Below are 20240 nucleotides of genomic sequence, written 5' to 3' on the forward strand. Positions count from 1 at the left end.
AACTAATTTACTAAAACAATGTGACCTTCTCTCATTTTTTCCTTTTTGGAAAAAGAATAAGAATTTTCAAATAGGAAAAATATGGGCAGCTGAACTAGGGGAGAAGACATGAGGATTAAAGGGAGCAATATTCTCCAGCGTATCTTATGATGTCAAATATTTTCCAAAACCTAAAACCAAAGTTAACCAAATCCAGTCCTTAGGAACTAATCTACTGCCTCAAACAAATAATTGCAGACAATTGAAGGTGCTTGGCTAACATCTTACAAAACCAAGTTTTAGCGTAAACATTTTGTTTACCCACATTTCATAGTTTTCAGCCAGAAACAGGCAGACACCATTTAAGTCTCATCTCCTTTCTAACATAAAACAAAATATCGATTATTTTGTTTCTTGGGTGGGGTTTTTTTTTTCAGATCACGTAGTATATCTTGGTTTTTATCCAGTCTTGACTGAAAAAAAAAACCCCAAATAAGGTTGTAGTAGATTCTCAGTTGTCTTAGACATACAGTTCTACTGATTAAGGACCTTCAGGATTAAACATTGACTTTTGTTTTCCAGCCTGGATTTTTCTTTTTAGCTTTAGGAATACTGGAATCTGTCAGGCCTTTTCTGCTATGTTAAAGTTCATTTAAGTTCAAAAATCTCTTACGCACACACGTCCAAGTACCTCATTTTTTTCCCTCTTGACCAAATTAAGTTGGGCTATAAGACTTATTTCTCAAATGCCCAGTTGGTCCTGGCACTCTTTTCTGAACCCTTTTCACATGGAAGTATTTTTGACCTTTTGGCTTGCTGATATCCATAATGACAAGGTGATAACAACACAGACAGAGGTAACATACATTCATTTTTCTATTCAACAGCCCCCTAATTATAACAGCTATGTTCCTTCCCTAGAACATAGTATTGTGGGTGTGTTTTTAGTCATCACCTGAAGACCATTGTAGTGCATCTGGACTACAGGACATGGCTTTTTATCCTTTACACATAATCTACATTCATTGCTCTATGAGCACCCCTCCATTCAAGTTTTTTTTATTTTCAAATAGGCCCACCTGATGAAATGCCACAACGAGAATATCCTATAGAAACACAGTACCCCAGTATTTTCTGACCTAACTTTGTTTCTCTTGCAAATTTATCCAGCCATATATACAACTTATTAGCAAGAAAATATTGACACTAAAATGCACCTACAGACATCCGCATACAAGTTGCCTCTATTTATCTGACATAGACAATTTACTGTAAGTCCATTTAACATCTTCTGAATCAACAGTGTAGTGCGATTTCAGTATCCCATGATGTGATACTAAGGGCTGGGGAGGGAGAATCGATTTCCATATCTCTTTCTAACCACGTTGTCATAATATACTTATGCTTGAGATTTAAAAACAACAACAAAACCAACAAAATAATGTTTGTTTGGCATGGCATATTTTCACTGAGTATTTAAAGCTTATACTATCATCCCACAAGATTGCATTAATTAAGTCCCATAATGGCATTTGCAGGATTTTGACCATTAAATACAAGATGTAAAAACTTTCTTCAAACTTTCTGTTATCCTAAGTTGGCAAGGTTCAACAACTGAGAAGTAGTTATATATATGTAAGACAACAAATCCAAGTTATGGACTAAATTCTGACTACCCACTCATATAAAACACCTATTTGTCTCCAAACCTTTTAAACATTACCAATAATCTCAGTGAAATTTGCTCAATAACATCAAATTCACATACTGCTCTCAATGAGAGCACAATTTTTTCTGGGCATATTTGTAGCTTCAGGGTTTTCCACAATTCCCATTAATTTTGCCTGTTTAAAAATTGTTAATTGAACTAGAATTATCTCTATTGGATGGACCTTGTGGACAGAATCACTGTGAGCAGCACAGAAGGCCCATTATTTCCTCAGCAGTTTTAAGCTGAGACTGTCTAACAGCTCTTCAAGCATCTTTGAATTTTAAACTAGTGATCACGATACTGTGACTCTCCAGCCATGTGTTATCACTATTGATCTTGGAAACCATCCCTTATTTTCTTGACTTTTTTAATACCACCAGATCTCATTTGAAGTGTCATGTACCCAAAGAATACTTCCTACTTTGCAACGAGCCCAGACAGTGCATCTTCATATACATTCAAAGGTGAGGAACTTAACAGAGGTCTGCTTCATGCAGTGCTTAAGTACTACTTGAGAAATACCATCTAAGCAATACAGCTCACATTATAATTTTTCCCCAAACAAAGAAAACAGCCAACGTTAACATAATACAGGATATCAAGCACACAAACAAAAAATATACTGGTCACACACTATTCAGTTTGTCTCAGGAATGTCCTGTGTTGGCACACAGACGTTTGGAGACTCTCATCATGACCTTCTATTCTAAAGGTCTGCATTACTTCAAGGCTGTCAAACCCAACTTTTCTAGTGAAATACTCGAGGTGCTAACCACAACATACACGGTATTTGAGGAAACCATGTCTTCCATAAACAGTACTCTGTGCATGTAAGCACATTCTTTCTTTAAAGCACAGTTGACAGATCCCAACAAACACCAGGCATAACAATATCTTTAAGATTTCTTTTATTGCAAGTAATATTTTTTCTGCCATCAGTTTAAAGTGGAGACTAGTTCTGTAGAAGACATCTTGAGTATACGTTCACAGCAGCAACTCAAATTGAAATAGAACGTATGTATATTTTAGTTCTGTTACTCCTAAACACTTGAAAATTGGTGTTCAAATAGAAAAGAAAAAAACTATTACTACCATGAAAACTTACGCAAATGGAAAACCTGAGGCTTAGAGTAGAATCTTGCCTTTAAAAAATCCCGTGATTAAAATAAATTCAGTGTTACAAAGAGAATTAATAAACATAAAGCATTTAATTTGTAACTACTAATTAATACTATGACAAATAGACCATACTTCATGCTCTACTCTTGATGTACATATCATGTTGGTATATCTGAGGTATGCTGAGGAGGCATGGTGCCAGGAACAGGCAGTGATTTAGTTGTAGAATAGGTTTTCCTGCAATTTCAATGAAAAAATTACATTTCTGTCCTGTTTTTATGAAGAAAAGACTCAACAGAACCTTTATGCCCACAAAATTCTCATTTTTCATTAAATTCAAAGGAATCAAACTGAAGTCTCAGTCACAGAACTCCCACACAATAATCAAATGAACAGTCTAGCCATAATTATGAACAAAACTTAATGGAAGACTCCTGCTGCTTTCTTTGAATCAAGCTCTTGATTCCACAGCTGAAAAATAAGATTGAAGATCAGCTAACTGATCAATAGACACTACAGAGCTGGTTGCAACTGCCATTTGGAATACAATTTATGTCCCACAATTTTTCATAAATTCAGATATCCCTTCCAAATTTGCAGTTGTGCATCATATGCACCCTTGGTAGGCTGCAGACAGATGTGCCTGTCCCACCTGCAGTATGAACCATCAAGCAGAGTGATATTAACACGGTCTGGAGCCCAGCACCTCAATAGGTTCAGCACTGGTCTCAAAGAAACTGTTCAGCTTTGTGACCTAACTTTAGCTTATGTAGCCAATTCCTCATGAGTGGCACCTGTCAGCATGGACTGATAGGGCATATACTTTGAAGGATCTAAAAAAGTAGATTTCAACTTTTTAAAGACAATTAATTCACCAATCTCTTTTGTATCCTCCTTCAGTAAGTTAGAGGTTAGAAAATAAATTTGCATTTTGAAAACAAACTGGAAGAAAAAAAATCAGCAGACTAGGATTTTGAGGTGAGGAAGATATTAAACATACATGACATCACACAGCAAATTTCAGCACGGCAAACATCAATATATGACACCATGCATCCATTTCTGGGAACCAAAACTAACAAACTTAAGTTTTATGGAGATACCAATACTTCCTAACAGCTAGACATTTCAAAGCATCCTACTTTCAAAATTCTGATTTTTATGCTGTGCACCAACAGTCAATGTAAATCGTCCAAAACCAATCTATAAGAACACTGTTTATGTTGAAAATGAATCTGATCAGGGAGGATGTTAGGGAATGATGTTTTCCAGAGGATATCCTATCTATTATTTAAAGCAGGTGCTCTTAGACATCTTTGTTCAGAATATAAACAAAGATAAGATATTTAAAGTTCACTGAATACAAGCATGAAAACCTGAACAAAACACAGAATGATAAATGTTGACTTTAATGACTCTGAGTGTATACTTTTAAACTGGCAAGAGACATTTTTTTACATCATCTTATGCTGGGTTTTCTTTCAAAAGGACACTGGGTTCTTAATAATTTCGGTTGTGCTACGGTAGAAAAACAAATCCATTCAGTAGCTACTTTGAGTAAAGATGATTAGAAACACCTAGAAATTTAAAAGTTTCAACAGCATCGTTGTAATCTCCTTTCAAAATCTTGGTCAAAAGGAAATATTACTGCATACTTCTTCAAATCTGATGATCACAGTTGGTGGCATCTCCTCTCATTCTAATTGTCATGTATTAGAAAGGAGCTAAGTCAAACCCCACAATTTTTTCCCCAGATAAAAAAAAAAGTGTCTGATATTTGCCTATTCTTAAACTGCTAGACCAGGAAAAAAAAATTATATATATATATACATATAATATATATATGATACAGACATGCATGGCCCCTTTCAACCAAATAAACTTAAACATGACCCCAACTAAAGATGGAAATTGCATCACTGATGAACATTGATGGACACAAAACAAAGTATGGTTTATCAATATTAAACTAGTTTTCCTAATTTAGCTTTCAATTACCAGCTTATGAAGTGGAAGAGTAATACAAAAGAAAGAGTTTTATAAAAATCCCATAGAACATCTTGTAGCATCACACTACAATTTAGTGTGGTCTAGTCCACTCCCTAACTCAGAGCAAGGCCAACCTAGATCTGTTGTGAAGGACTTTGTCCACACCAGCTGGAATATTCCCAAGGCAGGAAATTTTGCAGTGACTCTGGGAAATCTGCTCTAGGGCTGACCACTATCATGGTGGAAAAGCATTTTCCTAGTATGTAAATGTGATTTCCAGTGCTCCACCTTGCATCTGTTGCCTCTCTCCTATCACTGTGTACCTTCCATAAGAGTTTGGCTCTGTCTGTTGTACACCTTCCTGGTAGGTAGTTGAAGACAGAAATTAGATCTCCCTTCAAGGGTGAACTAACCCATGTCTCTCAGTTGCTCCTCATGTACTGTGCCCTCCTGCCCCCATTTGTACTGGACTTCCTCCAGTATGTCACTGCCTGTCTAGTATGGGGGAGCCAGAAACTAGACACAGTGGTCCAGATGTGGTCTCACCAGTGCCAAACAGATGGTAAGGATCACTTCGCTGGACCTGCTGGTTACTTTCTTACTAATGTAGCCAGGACGCTGTTGTCCTCCTCTGCTGTCAGGCAACACTGCTAGCTTATGTTCTACTTGCTTACCACGACCCTGCATTTTTTTCCCCAGAGAGTTGCTTTCCATCCAGCTGGTCTCTAGCTTGTCCCACTGCATGGGTTTTTTCCATCACAGGTTCGGGACTTTACATGTGCCTTTTTTGAACTTGATGAGGTTTCCCACAGGCCAGTCTTCAACCATGTCAAGGTTCCTTTGAATAGCAACCCTGCCCTACACCATACTGAATGCTCCCCCTATTTTGTACCAGCATAAAATTGCTGAGTCAGACACTTTCTCACTGTCCAGGTCATTAATAAAGGCATTGAACAGTGTATTTCAAGCTCACTTAGAAAAATTACCATGAGGTTCATCTCTACAATGTCTTTGGGCAAGATTTGGACATCATTTCCTAAACAAATTCAAAATACTTCTAACAACATTTACTGAGTAAACAAGAACAAACAAGAATCTAATAATGTGATCTAATCTGACTAACAACTGTTGTTAGCTTCTTTATTTGAAGAGTCATTCCTATCTGTACAAATTCAAAAAGGAGGGCAGGTCAGTATCAACAGTACAATAACCAAAGGCACTACAACCAGAAGTTTGGAAGATTTGGGCCTTAAGAGTTTCTGCCATGTTTTTGAACATGTTAAAGGCAGTATGGTACATCCCTGCCTCCCAGCATTGCAACTCAAATACTGCTATGTTTAACAATAAACAGAATAAGAAAGTAGTATGGGTGTTAGAATCCTAAAATGTTCAAAAATTGTTACTCACAGATGTTGACGTACTTCACACACTCTTGTATAAGGGAAGCAAGGAAGGGGGGAATCCCATTGAAATCATTTGGGTTTGGTATTGATGTCCATGAGATCAGTACTGGTCTGGAGAATCTTCAGTTCCCTGCCCACACTGCGTAACAAGTCAGAAGTAGAGGTGGCTCTTGGAAAAAAGTCAGATATGTCAGATCTCAGGGTTTATTACTTAACAGACCCAACTGTCCAGTTCCACCCAGGTACCACCATACTGTGAGATGAGGACATTCTCTTTCATGTTATTTCTGACATGCTTTCCACAAGAACATGTTTCAGGAGAGGCTTTGACAGAGCTGAAGGAGATTATACGTGTGTTTCATTTGGTCACTTGCTTTTCAAAACTTGCATGAAGTTGTATCTCCTTTCCTGAGTCAACACTGAATATTTATTCAAGCCTCTCCAGCTTGCTCAGAACCTAAAATACAGATTTCTTGTGAAAGACCTATTTCTTTTCTTAAGTGCTTCATTTTTTCTTATTCCTTTTCCTTTCTTCTTTTATAAGAATGGGTTTAAAGAAGTCATTTTAAATGAGTAAAAGATGGTTGGGACAATCAAAAGATACTAAATATTAAAACACAGGAAAGCCCTAAGGTTGACCATAGTATAACTGTACAAAATTCAGTGAAACAGAGTACCATTCCATAGAAGAGCTCTTAGAAAGTAAAGGAAGCCTGGAGAAAAAAAAATGTTGGAAAACATATGCCTTAGGAAGAAGAAGAAAAATTAAAAAAAAAAGCCAAAACCCTAGTAGCAACAATGATAATGGCTTTAACAAAGAAAAAGGGTTTTCCTCTATGTACTGTTTGTTGCCTCACTATTTTTTTTTTTCAGAACTTTTAACTCTCCCATGCAGGCCATACTTTTAGCATTGCTATATTTAATTTTGCACATGTAATAATGTCCTATGTTTGAGTCTACCCAGCTGTCTAAAGCATGCTGTGTAGCTGGGAACTTTCCCCTATTTATTGCCTCAGAGATTATTCAAAAGAATTGTAAAACTTCTGCCAAGTGAACTATATTTAAAGGGGAACAGCAAAATGAGGGTAGTAGCAATACTTTGATCTTTAATTAATGGCTCAATAAGGCTGTAACTTCAAGATCCTACCTTGTCCTGTCTAATGAAAATGTCCTCCTACAGGCTCGATACATACTTCGATGACCAAGGATGTGCCTTAGAAAGGGAATATACAAAAGACAGCAAAAACACTCAGTGAAAGATAACAAAATTGTAATTAAACAGTAGTTACAGGCAAACAAAGCTTTAAAATCTTAATAGCAAATTTATTTCTAAAACCATAAAGATTAGCTGACATTAATAGTATAATTAAGAATGAAGACACCAAAACACCACTACAGATTAAGAACTGTTTGAAATATATATATTGTTCTGTTTTGCGGGAGTGCTTTTTTATGAGATGAAAATCCTAAAGTCCCACCCAGTTTCAGTAAAGTCTGTTTCATCTTTCAATGATCACATGCAAAAGATGTTGAACATGTCTTCCATACAACTTTTTTTTTTTTTTTAATTAACCATAGTAGCAGCAGTAGCTTTTCCACTGTGGCATTTCCCAGATTCAAAATTAGTTCTCTTCTAATAGGAACATTCAGAAACAAATTGCTTGATAAATCAGATATTGGGCAACCAAAACAGTCTTTGAAGATTAGGAAGGCACAATCTTTTCAAGAGAAATAAATCAGTCAGGCACTGAGTAGATACATCTGCTGTTATCTAACCAGAAAGAAACAGGAAAAGTTAACACAAGGGTTGTGGACCTCTTGAGCAGAGAGGAACCAGCTGGTATTCTGTATGAAGAAAATTCAGCCACTGAAATTGTGGGAATGGGTTTGTCTGCTTCAACTAAGACATGTTTACCTTAAACCTCAGAACTGTCCTGTTGAGGCTGCTGGAGAAGAGGGCCATGGCATTTAAACCACGTAGCCTGACATACTGAGGTGTCTCAGTTATTAGCTGAGATCCCCTGAACAAGGAGCTTCACTAATCTGAAGGGAGCCCGTCTTTCACCCTCACTATTTAGGCATCTAATTTTGGCCAGCTTTTAGTTTGCTAGTACAACACCTCCCTAAGCAGCAAAGAGTAGGAGGACAAAAACCAAAACACCCATTCCTAATTGAATTTCTGGGCCGTGAATAGAAGGATTGCCAGAATGTCAGATAATGACTACTATCAGTAGACCTTATTACACTAAAAAAACTAGTATATCCTCATGATTGTCTCACAGAACCAACCAAAAACCCAGACTTGTTTGTGATAACATAATCAATAACAAGGAATATTAATATAGTTTTAATGAAGACATGACGTGTCAAGCTGATAAAGCTTCAGCTGAATTCATTAGAGACATGGTAGAAAAACAAGTTCTTCCAGTTCAGGCCATTTTCTCTCATTTTTCTTTGGCAAATTAGTTATGCCTTGCTGGTTGTTTTGCATAGCTGCCAAGCTAGTTTTCATGCAATATATTATTGTACTTTTCCGTATGTGCAGTGACTTACAGTACCAATATCTGGCAAAATATATAGTGTGAAAAAGAGGGGTTTGATCATCTTATTGATTGAAAGGAAATTCAATATTAATTCATTTATCATTTTCAAGATACAATGGCTATTGTGGCCAATAGGTCACTGCATATAACTCAAGAAACTTTGGTTCAGTTCCAAGCTCAGACCAAATCTTCCTTTGAGCTATGTTCTTTTAAATACAGTTTAATGTCCTCAGAGGTGCTATTAGGGCAATAAAGTTATTGCTTGTGAGGTACCTAAATGCTATAGTTACTGACCAAAATGTTTGGATAGCAGGGGTTATGCAAGCACATTGATACACAACCATGTTTGTCAAAGAAATCTGGCACTGAAACAGCTGCAGGTTTGTTTTCCTATTTTTCAACATCTTTTCATTTTCTAACCTTCATCAAACTGATTCACTGTAACTGATTCAACAGAGTCCCATAAGTCTATCCTAACTGGTTAATAGAGATAAGCATACTGCTGTGGTGACAAAACAAAAACTGTAAGTGACAATAACAAGTAAGTTTTACAAAAAATTTTTACAAAAGTTTTACTCTTAAATCAAAATGCAAGAGGAAAAAACATTGTTGCCTAATTCTGGGAGTGAATGAATACTAACGTAAATACAAATATGCTGCAAAGACCTTAAGATTCAAACATCTATGAATTCAAATCATCCTGAATGAAGTCACTGCCTTGCAGGGACACAAGACCATAATTTGTTCTATTGAGCAATTATTTGTTTCAGATTTTTATTCCATATACTACATCTTAGCTTGCATTGATAGCTTAGAAAAACTTCTATGCAGTTTATATATAAACTATGTGTAACAACTAGGAAAATGGCCACATTTCATAAACTTTTCTGAAATCCCTCTTAATAAAAAAGAAAACATAAGCAGCTTCCCTATAAACTGGAAACTGCAACTTGGAAGCTGACATGTACTTCATTCCCTCTCTCCCCAATGGCTTTAGTATAGCTCTACATGCATAGACAGAAACCTGAATCTTGCTTCTCTGGAAACAAACATGTTTAGTTTAAATAAAGACCACAAGGCATCTAGCCAGGATCAAGAAGCTTATTCATAACTTAGAAAACATCTGGATTAGTACCATGTCTAATCTACTGCAGGTGCTGGTCCTGCCCAGAATCCCTACCCAAGCGCCCTGCGTGATGCAAGCACAGTGCAGGGCAAGGTGGATGAGACTTCCTCTCACCCTGAAGTTGAAACATCTCATCTCAAAGAAGTTGGGATATATTAGTGATCCATCTGCCACAACGGGTTATCAAATGGCAAGTTCAGCATTCATTATCAGGTGGCTTTTGTTTTCCCCAGGAAAATAAATCTGGAGACTATCAGTTAAATTTAGGACACTTCACTTCTGCAACTAAACCCAACAAAAGATCAAACACAATGCACAGGAGACTAGCTCACACATAGGAACATTTAACTAAACTTTCAAACCGCTGACGTTTTGCCAGCATTTTTTTTCTTGCCAAAGACTGAACCCTTCTTCAGAGAAACCTATTACCTGCTGTTCGAAAACATCCTTTGTGTAGGGAACCCAGCTATTTATTTGGGTTTTTTCTGCTCTGTGTTTACAGTTCTTAACATAATAAGAAACCATGACTGGTGGTTCAAGATGTTACATTGTATGGATAGTCAAATAAGAAAGACCCTACTGTTCTCTTGAGGAAGAGCACCAATACTGGAAGAAAAAGCAATGGACAAATTACATTATTTGTATAAAGGTATGGGTCATGGACATTCCTCAGTATACCAGGCAACTGATTACATACAGTCAGCTAGCAAATGAAAATTAGAAGTAACAAAATGAAGTAGCAGCATCAGATACTGCAACTAAAAGTAACAAAACATGTTTTCAAAACTAATGATCCCCAAACCCTCTTTCTAGTAATTATTTAAACAATTGAAATGCATAAAACTGCAGTAACTTGAAAAAAAGGGAAAATCTGAAATATTCAATAGGGGAAGAAAAAGTCATTCTGTTTGAGAATTGAAAAAAAAAAATTATTTTCTACATAGTTTTATGTTCAGCTGTAACTAAAATCCCTCTCCTTTTCCAGTAAATAACTTTTTTTGACAAAAGCTATAAAACAGATGCCATTCACACATGCAACTATTCAGCACACTGATATCAAAACTACTTCTGTATACAATGGCAGTAAAAGAGCTTCTCTATTGTGAAAGACCCTCTTTCTCCTCCCCACTTCTGAGCTGGACTTTTAATGAGTGGTGGAATAAGCAGTAGTATGATCTACCAACACACAAATATCTTCTTGATAAAAGGAATAATTTTACCTTCCTTCCTTTTATGAAGCGCATAAAAAAATACACTTTTATTCAGTATTTTTCATATTCTCTTTCCACACAATGAAGACATGAATATAACAACAAGTTTAGAGAGAAATAATAGTTTTGATAAGCAAGTCACACCAAAGCTGATAATGACAACTAAACACTGTTAAGTAATGAGCCTCCGATTGCTAAGGGTCCAATGGAGCTTAGAAAATCTTACTGATATTCCTTTGGTGCACGTGAAAGTGTGGAAGAGAAGGAAAAGAGAAAAAAAATAAGCGAGAATGCAGAGGTATTCCTTTGCATGCAAGGAAATAATTTTTAAGATCAATTCTGTGTTGAGAAGTGGATAATAATTTATGTGTTCATGATTATATACTGTTTGTCTTTGACACAAAGTACTAAGCCTTGATATACAGTCAGGAGTAACTTTTATCTGTGCTATCCAATCCAAAATCCTTGAGCAGTTTACTTAGTCCTACCTGGGTTTCCTCATTGAGGGTGCAGCTTGATTTGACCTGTATTAGAGCCTGGCCACTAAAAGTTTTGTAGTATAGATACAGTTTGAGGACTTGGAATGAAACAAGGAGCAAAACCAACCATACGGTCATACCCCTGCGATTAACATGAAAGATTAGGTATACTCTGCCTTCAGCTTTAACTAATTGCCTTTTCAGGGCATCAGTCTTTGGAGGAAAACAGATCAGAATAACATTAATGTGCCAAGGATATACTTCTGCTATCTCTACAGTAGGGATGTGGTTAACCAAATTAGAAATTCAGAAAAGAAAAATTAATCCTGTGCTCTGCACAGATGTTTGCTAAAATTATTTTCCAAGTGTTCTATTTTCTAGTTCTCCAGAGTAAATGTTTAGATTTTAATTACTCTATCAAAAGTGGTTTTCCCACTTCAGCACTCATAGTTCATGCAGCATACATGGAACTTAGTCTACAGCTGAGTTCCTTTACTGCTGAACATAGAGGGTGTGTAGCATAAAGGAGTCACCAATAATTCCTGTAAAGCTACTGGTGCTTTTATTATGCTAGCGGTAGAGAATAATTAGGTCATTCATGTATTTTACATTTCTTGCCATATGTGAGCACTTACCAATCCTTGAATTGTTTAATACATTATGCCAAACATAAAGACTTCCCCTAATCAAAGCCTGAAAAGGTACACATACACATTTTGCATGCAGGTGGAAAAAAAAACCAAAACCAAAACAAATAAAACTGACAAACCACCAGGTCATGCAACAGTCACAAATCAGAAGATGGCTGGAAGCAAGGACGATAAATCCTTGTTCTGGATGTCTATTAGCTCTGTACTTGCTTCTTATCCTCAACAGAGTGCAGCACTGCAGAACACGAGACATGTCCAGCCAGTAGTTCACAATAAACAGATGCCATTTAAGATGTGCAACAGAGAAAAACACAGCGTACTTTATGCAGTCTTGGAAGAATGATTTAATCTAATGAAGCATGTCTATTTTTATTGCATTTGTTTTCCATGGTATTTCTATCACCTTTATTTTCTTAATATTTAAATAAAGTTAATTGAAAGCTTCAGCAAGGTATTTTTCTGTGTGCACCGAAAATTGGCAAATGAGAGGTTCCATATGCATTGTCACATCTGTCTAGAAATTAGTCAGCTTTACCACTGTTCAAACTTCTGAATTTGACTTGTCCTATAAGGTTGAAAATATCATATTCCCATGTTATTTCTACTTTTTTTCTTTTAGCTGTCCAACAGCTAAACAAGGCATTGTAAACAAAGAGGAAGTTTGTGGACAACCTGAGAATTAAGCACAGACCCTCAAAGACATTTAAAAGGATTCACTTATATGTCACCAAATATTTCCAAGTGACCAAGCTGGAGAACTTGTAGCTAGTTCATTTGGGTCAGGGAGGATGTAAGGACTGTTACTTCTTAATAATTTTATTCCACTCAAGAAGGTAAAAAATTCACAACAATTCACGCTCACAAAAACAAAACCAAAAAATCCCCTTGTTTGTCTTACTATCTTAGAGGGTCCCCCACACACATAAGTAGGAAGAATAAAAGGTAAAAGGTAACTAGATTTTGCTGACTCTGCAATTGCAAAATGACTATTTTGTAAGTCCATATGCTATCACTTCCTCTAAATAGTGGATGGCAAGACCAGCAGAACATGCTACAGGCCAAACACCCACAGCCACAGCTATGCAGCTTATCAGGAGATTGTTTTGCCTCCAGGCCCCTTCCTGACATGGGATTTAGCAGGGCACACAGTCGAGGACCAGGTCAGGGTGCACCTTCTGTATAATGCTGACACAGCCATGGTTTCCTGTCCTGCTACTAATCTCTGTGTAATCTGAGGTTCTCTGCATGCTACAAGAGTATTTATTAGCAGACTTGACTAGGAGTCAGACTGCTAGGACTCTGAATCAAAATTAGCCAGTTTTCTTGAGATGTCTCCCAGAAGCCCATCACTTCTGCACGTCCAGACTGCTGATGGTTGTCCAAGCTAGCACACAGGAAATGTGGTTGCACATTGCTATTTCAAAGAGAAGTCAATGGGCAGAAGACACTTTGGAGCACCTGTTCTCAAGCTAGCCACTATGATAACAGAGTCAATTACATGTTCATCCTTCATTCAAATTAAGGAATTAACTGTAGACTAAGTATTCTTGAAGCAGATCTGTTTTAGTGTTTCTGGACTCAGGAAACTACTATTCCCTCACTAGCAAGACAAGTGTGATCAGCAGGAGCAACTGAATTTCGTAACACAGCATCTGATTTTTCTAGTGCTAAGGGTCCGGACTGTTATGGTCCTGAGGTGGCAATGGGATTGACAAAGTCCTTTCACTTCTGAAAAGAATGTAATTGTCTCCATTTTTGAAATCATGACACATTCCAATGATACTAAGTCAGGGTGCTGACAACTCCAGTGAGCAGACTGACTTTTTAAGCAGCACACATCTGAACCACATGAGAGTTAACAGCACAGGACATCATGCTTCATCAGTTCCAGATGTAACTAGTGGTTCTGTCCTGTTTGAGTTTATTACAGTGGAACTAATAATGCAAAATTTTGTGTTCTTCCTTTCCCACAGGTACACTGCAAAGAATTCTCATTACATTGTGTCCTTCCACTCACCCCAAGAGGGGAGGTTATTGTTGTTTTGGGGGGAGAGTGGTTTGTTTGGTCTGCTCACTCAGTGCTCACAGCTTTGTGCGATTCTGCAATAGTCATGCTCTCTGCAATACCAAACCAACAGAGCTCTTCTGTCTGCATCACAGTGCAGAAAAGAGGAAGGTAAGAGATAACAGGCTTACCAATTTCTCTGGCATTATTCATACGAGCTCCCTTAGGAGCAACCACTGCACATCAGGCATAAGAACTGAAGAAGTACACACTGTACCAGTACTAGTTTCCATAGCAACAGTAGTGAAACATTGCACTTTTCCAGTTTTGGAAAAACATTCCCAGTTTCCTCCCAATCTGATGGTGCCATTAGAAATGACAAAACACTTTCTCAGTGTCAGCTTGTTTTGTACAAACATTTCTTTATAATCATAACCAGATAGTGTGGAGATTGTCCTATTTGACAAGGTTACTCTGGTGCTCGGTCTCAAGAGCCCCAAAAGAAAACTGTTCAAAAACGCAATGAGCAGACAGGCAAGACAAAAAGTACTGTCATTCACCAGCTCTGCAGCAGGCCTAAAGGGACCACCGTAGCATTCTTTCATTATTTTCACAGGCAGCAGTGAGAGGCTGATTTGTCTTGCAACATTGTGCTAAACTCATCCATTTGAAGTTTAAAAAAATGATGAGTAAGTGAAACTCTACACACAGCATTTTGTGTACTTCTGCAGATGAGGCTTGAACAGTAATTGTTCTAAATACAGAGGTTTGTGCTTGAAGTCTCAATAATCCTGACAAAAAAACAAGAAATCACCTTTTATTTTTCAAGAAGAACCATTTTGGGAAAACGTCTGAAGCACACAATCATCCCACCACTGAAGAACACCTGAATGCCAGCTGATATTTCAGCATACCTGCTAGCATTTTGGGAACTTGTAAGCCCCAGGCAGGCCTAACTCATGTTGGATGGAAAGGTACTTGTTACAGCAATGTTAGAAGATACTTAGTCGAGACTCCTTAGCATAATTAAGCAGTTAGATCAACCCACCCAGGATTCCCCAAACCTGAAGAAGCTTTAACAAAAAAAAAAAAAAAGAGAGAACCAACAGAAGAAAGGAAAACTTGCTGTAGTTTCCCCATATATACACAAGATGTATATACAAGTGGTGTCATGTGTATGACACTGCTGATATCAAATGACCACCAATAAACATGTGGGATGAAGTACTGTCATTCACAAGTCAGTCCAGTCTTCCCGAGACGAATTCTCAAGTTTTGCCATTGTAACTCCAAATATATAAATGTATATTTAAAGACAAGATAATAAAATTAGAAAAAATATATTCATTCTATTTCAACTGTTTAATACAAAGGGAGACTTGCAAGTAGCAAAAGATATACTGCTGCATTCAACATTCCTAACAGGCAACAAAACAAGGAAGACACACCTACCCTAGGTAGCTAGGATATCTCCTATACTCAAAATAATTGCCACATGACTATATACCAGCTAATGTGGTCAGTCTCAAAGTGTTTCAGACTTAATCTGAAATCAAGTGTCCCTGTTCAGTTAGTACAACAATTCCTTAAAGCCCTGGTGTCAGTTTCTATAATACCTGTACATTAAATTGAATGAAGGCCACATTGTGTGGTTTATACAGGCTTATGAGTTCACAACAAAAAGTGTCATGAGTATACACATATGTGAATCATTATGGGACTGTCTGAGGCAAAGCTAAGGCTTTTTCTTCCTTCACATCTGTCACATGACAGTGAAGCCTTCAGAAATTTCTCTGAATGAACTGCTGTTTACTCAGACTGGGTAGGAAGAGTTTTGCATAAATGAGCCTTTTATTTTAAGCCAAGCAATATAATGACCATGACAAATCTAACAGAAAATTTAAGGACTGAAAAGATCTTACAAGCAAGCTCTGGTTCTTCTGGGTCATTGTGGTTGGGTACTTTCAAATAATATAAGGTTTCCTACTTCTCCAAAACCAGAAATCCAAATTTACTTTGAAGATTTTGAGATTATGGACCCACAGACCAAAAAAACATCTCAAGCCTTGTCAAAGAAATTATAATTATGTCAGTTTCCTCACTGGAGTGGGACAGAAAAAGAAACTTTTCAAAACATTTCTTCTGTTTTCTAAATCAAGTTTGTTTAGTTTATGGCCCCCCATCTTTTCTGACCAAAGTCAGAAATAGTGAGACCTCCATAATTCATGGTATTTGAAAGCCTGTACATGGCATATGCTAACCTACAAGCACAATCAGAAATGAAGAAAAGGGTGGTTTTAATTTCTTAATTAAAAAAATGGCAACACTGTTTTGATGTGTATACACCTGATCAGTTCCTGAGAAAGTGACCAAGAGTACTGCCTATGCAAAATAACCCACTTATAAAATCATACAGTCATCATATCATTTTTAAAATGAGAATATTTTGTTACCATCAGTTAATTGGTAAGGCCACAATTATCTTATTTCATTGCTTTTCCATACGCAGTAGACATGCAAATTGGTTACCGGACACCAGCACGTATCAACTGAAAAAAAAACAACCCAAAACTCAGAAACATTTGTAAGATGACAAAATAGATTAGGCCATAGGTTTACTGTCCCCACAGTAGTCTAGAGAGCAGCTGAGATACCAGTATTTAAACACAGTATGTTTTTACATTTGTTACAGTTTTACAGATTATTACAGTTAGGCTAGGTAGTGAGAGAAATTGTTTCAAAGTTAGATACAGTGACTGCAGTAACTTGCCCTACCATCCACCTTCCTGGTGCCCAGTTGCTGATCATTTAACACCATGCTTCCACTAACTGTTATCAGCACCCCATATTTCTGTCATTCAGCCTCCATCTTCATTAATCTAAGGACAATGATAATAACGAAAGTGTAACTCTTCATGATGAGGCAGCCCTAGATGAAATATATAGTCTTTCATCTCCCCTTCCTGATAGGTGGTCACGATACTTTTTTAAATAAATAAAAAGGCTCTTTGAACATATTTCAGTGACTGTTCTGATGAGAATACTCCAGTATTCTGATCTCAGAGGATTCTTCCTCGGTCTTCTATGAGAATAATTTTGCACTCTTGATGACCAGAAAAGAAGACACAAGGAATTGTGAAGTTTGCATTACTGAATTAGGGATTTAAACAAAACCCAAGCAAATTAATTGTTGAGGATTACAACAAGCACTGGGAAGAGTCGTCAGTAGTCTAATCTTCCGTTCAGCCATTTCTTCTGTTCTTCAACTCAGTGTAATTTCGGATAATGAGACAGTGACTGATTCTACAATTAAAAAGAAAAAACAAACAAAAAATTACACAAATGAGTGTGTTGAGTAATTCTTATCTTTTATTTGATTTTAGATGAAATTATACCTGACTTTAAGAAGAGAAACACTTTTCCAAGAACAAAAAGAAAGATATATTTTTTATATATATATATAGTTTCACATACCATATGGTATAACGTTATGCTAGCATAAAAACAAAGTTAAAGATACTGTCTTTAAAAGTCAAATGGACACTGATAACAAGTGGACATATATTCACACTTTATCCCAATTGTGTCAATTAGATAATCTTGAGTAGAATGGATGTAAAAAGTAAGCTTAACTGCTTACAATAGTTTCCATTTGGTTGAAGAAAGGTCAGATTAATTGGGTCTTTCCTCCAATTTCTGCATCTTTGAATCACATCTTTTAAGAAGAAGGTATAAACAAAAAGAAAAGCATTTACTCAGTGTTGAAACCTCACTCCAACACTTGTGATTTAAAGCTTTGACAAACTTCTTTTGTATTCCTCTACATTTAAGACCCATCTATACTTCCATCATTTCAGAAATCCTGAAGTCAGCAGTTCAAAGTGGGTTATTGAAAGTTTGCTACTTTCCTCAGTCTGAGAACTGTCACAATCTTCTTTTTAGTAATACATGTTAAACTGCAAAAAAGGAGTACATATTTACATGTACTAGGCCTAAGACAAAGATTCAAAAGATAAGATGTTTAGCATTCTAAATTTTTTATTCCAATAGATAATCTTAAGGTCTGTTCAGTTGTATGTTTCCAGATCTTCAATTTCTAAGCTGATTTTAAGCTGCCACTTGAAGGACCACTTACCACTTTAAAATCACGCAGCAAAGATATGAATACATCTCTTAGCACCCTCCCTTTGAATAATGCCATGCAATGTGCCACAAAGAAGGGCTTCACTTGAGGTAGCAGATCATTATTTTTGATTGTTACATATGTGGGCAATAACACAAACATGTTCTTTTCACCAAGATGAGGTATTAGGTTAATTCCTTTCTCCACACAAAGGCACCAGCAGTCCTTTTTTTTAGTATATGGATTTTGTCATTCCTGCCCTTCAATAAGCTCATCCATCTGTCAGTCTTGACTTCAAGAAGAGATTGTTCAAACAAGTGGTTTAGAGTGGTAAATAACTCCAAAATAGAGGGTTCCATACCTGGCTGTTTCAACTTCTCCTCATATGACCTCCTTCCTAACCATGTAAACTTTCTTTGCAAACAGACAAAATGTGACATAGACACCCCCATCTTAAAAGACAGAAAGTTTTGAAGACATGCAAGGATTCAGATTAAGGAATTGCTGATGCTGCTTTCCATCAGTGTTCACGCAGCACCCCTTTGTCTCTGTTCGCTCTCACAGAACAGATCCTTGAGCAAGGGAAAGGAGTGACATTTTAAAAAAATTGGACCAGAATCATATCTGTTGGAACTTTGTGGGGAACGACCTATAAAAACTGATTGCTCACCAGAGTGAGTTTATTTAGGCTGGATTTTGGAATAGGAAAGATTAAGAACCTGTGTAGTTTATTACTTTACTAGAAAACTCTACAGGACAGTTAGAAAACAGAGCTGAAAGACCATTCCCATTGCTTCTGTTTATACAACAGCTGAACAGTTTTAATCCTTCTGCACAGAAAGCAGGTTCTTTGTGTGGGTACTAGGAAGCAAACAAGCTGCCAGCATGAATCTGGATTGTCAGGGTGAGCAATGAAGAAAGCACTCTCTTAATTTTCATGGGAAAAAAAAAAATGAAAGATAGAAAATTGCAATTAGGCTATACATAGTTATCTATGAACTGGTTGGTGGAGAAATTTTTCCAAAAAATGTGTCATTTCATTTGGGATTTCATGTTATTTGGGTAAGAAAGTCCATTAGAAGAACTGCAAACCTTCCATTCTCTTAATTATTCAGTTATACAGTTACTGTTTAAAAGGCTGCTTTCAGAAGCTAGCCAGCAGTTACTAACAATAGTTACATAGTAAATTATGACAAGAACCTGCTCTTTTTAGGGGATTTCAGTTCTGGTTTTAAGTGTAAAGACATTTAGACACAAGAGGAAACTACAGAAGAATTTTCAGACAAAAAAAAAGTTACACATACAAATATTTAAAGCAATGAGAGGATGATAATTTTACAACAGAGCATAGAGAGATCAAGTGATCTCTCTAAGGTCACATAGGTGAAGTGAAGCACAGCCAATGATTTTCTGTAGTCCTTGAATCCCAGGCTCACCAAGACTTGTTTAGTCTCTATCTGAAAGTCAGCTTTAGCATTTTTTGCATCTTACCAAATTCTCATCTGTCCAATACTCTAAAGGATATAATTAGATTGGCAGTGCCAGATGCAAACAAGAAACAGTGAAGTCTTACGTACTGTTTTCTCCCAGCCTCAAAACAACTTTGTATAGGTCAATGGTCATAGTGGCTGAGCGGCAGTGAGTATGACAGTGTTACATTGTCTCAGAGCAATGAAGTTATTTTTTTAGACTTTTTCTTTTTAAAATATTATATTTTGCAGAATTTAAGCAAGCCCAGGCTCATACAGTTATCCCGAATAGCAGAGCTCATAATTTGAAGTTTCTGTGATCATGATTTCTATACTACTCATTAGCAGAGAAGCCATCCATGTTTGCTTTACCATACTAGTGACAGGTAATTAGAGCTCCTACTGAAGTGGGTATTTCTATCAACTTATTTTA

Source organism: Haliaeetus albicilla, chromosome 21 (genome assembly GCF_947461875.1).
Source record: "Haliaeetus albicilla chromosome 21, bHalAlb1.1, whole genome shotgun sequence".
Classification (NCBI taxonomy): Eukaryota; Metazoa; Chordata; class Aves; order Accipitriformes; family Accipitridae; genus Haliaeetus; species Haliaeetus albicilla.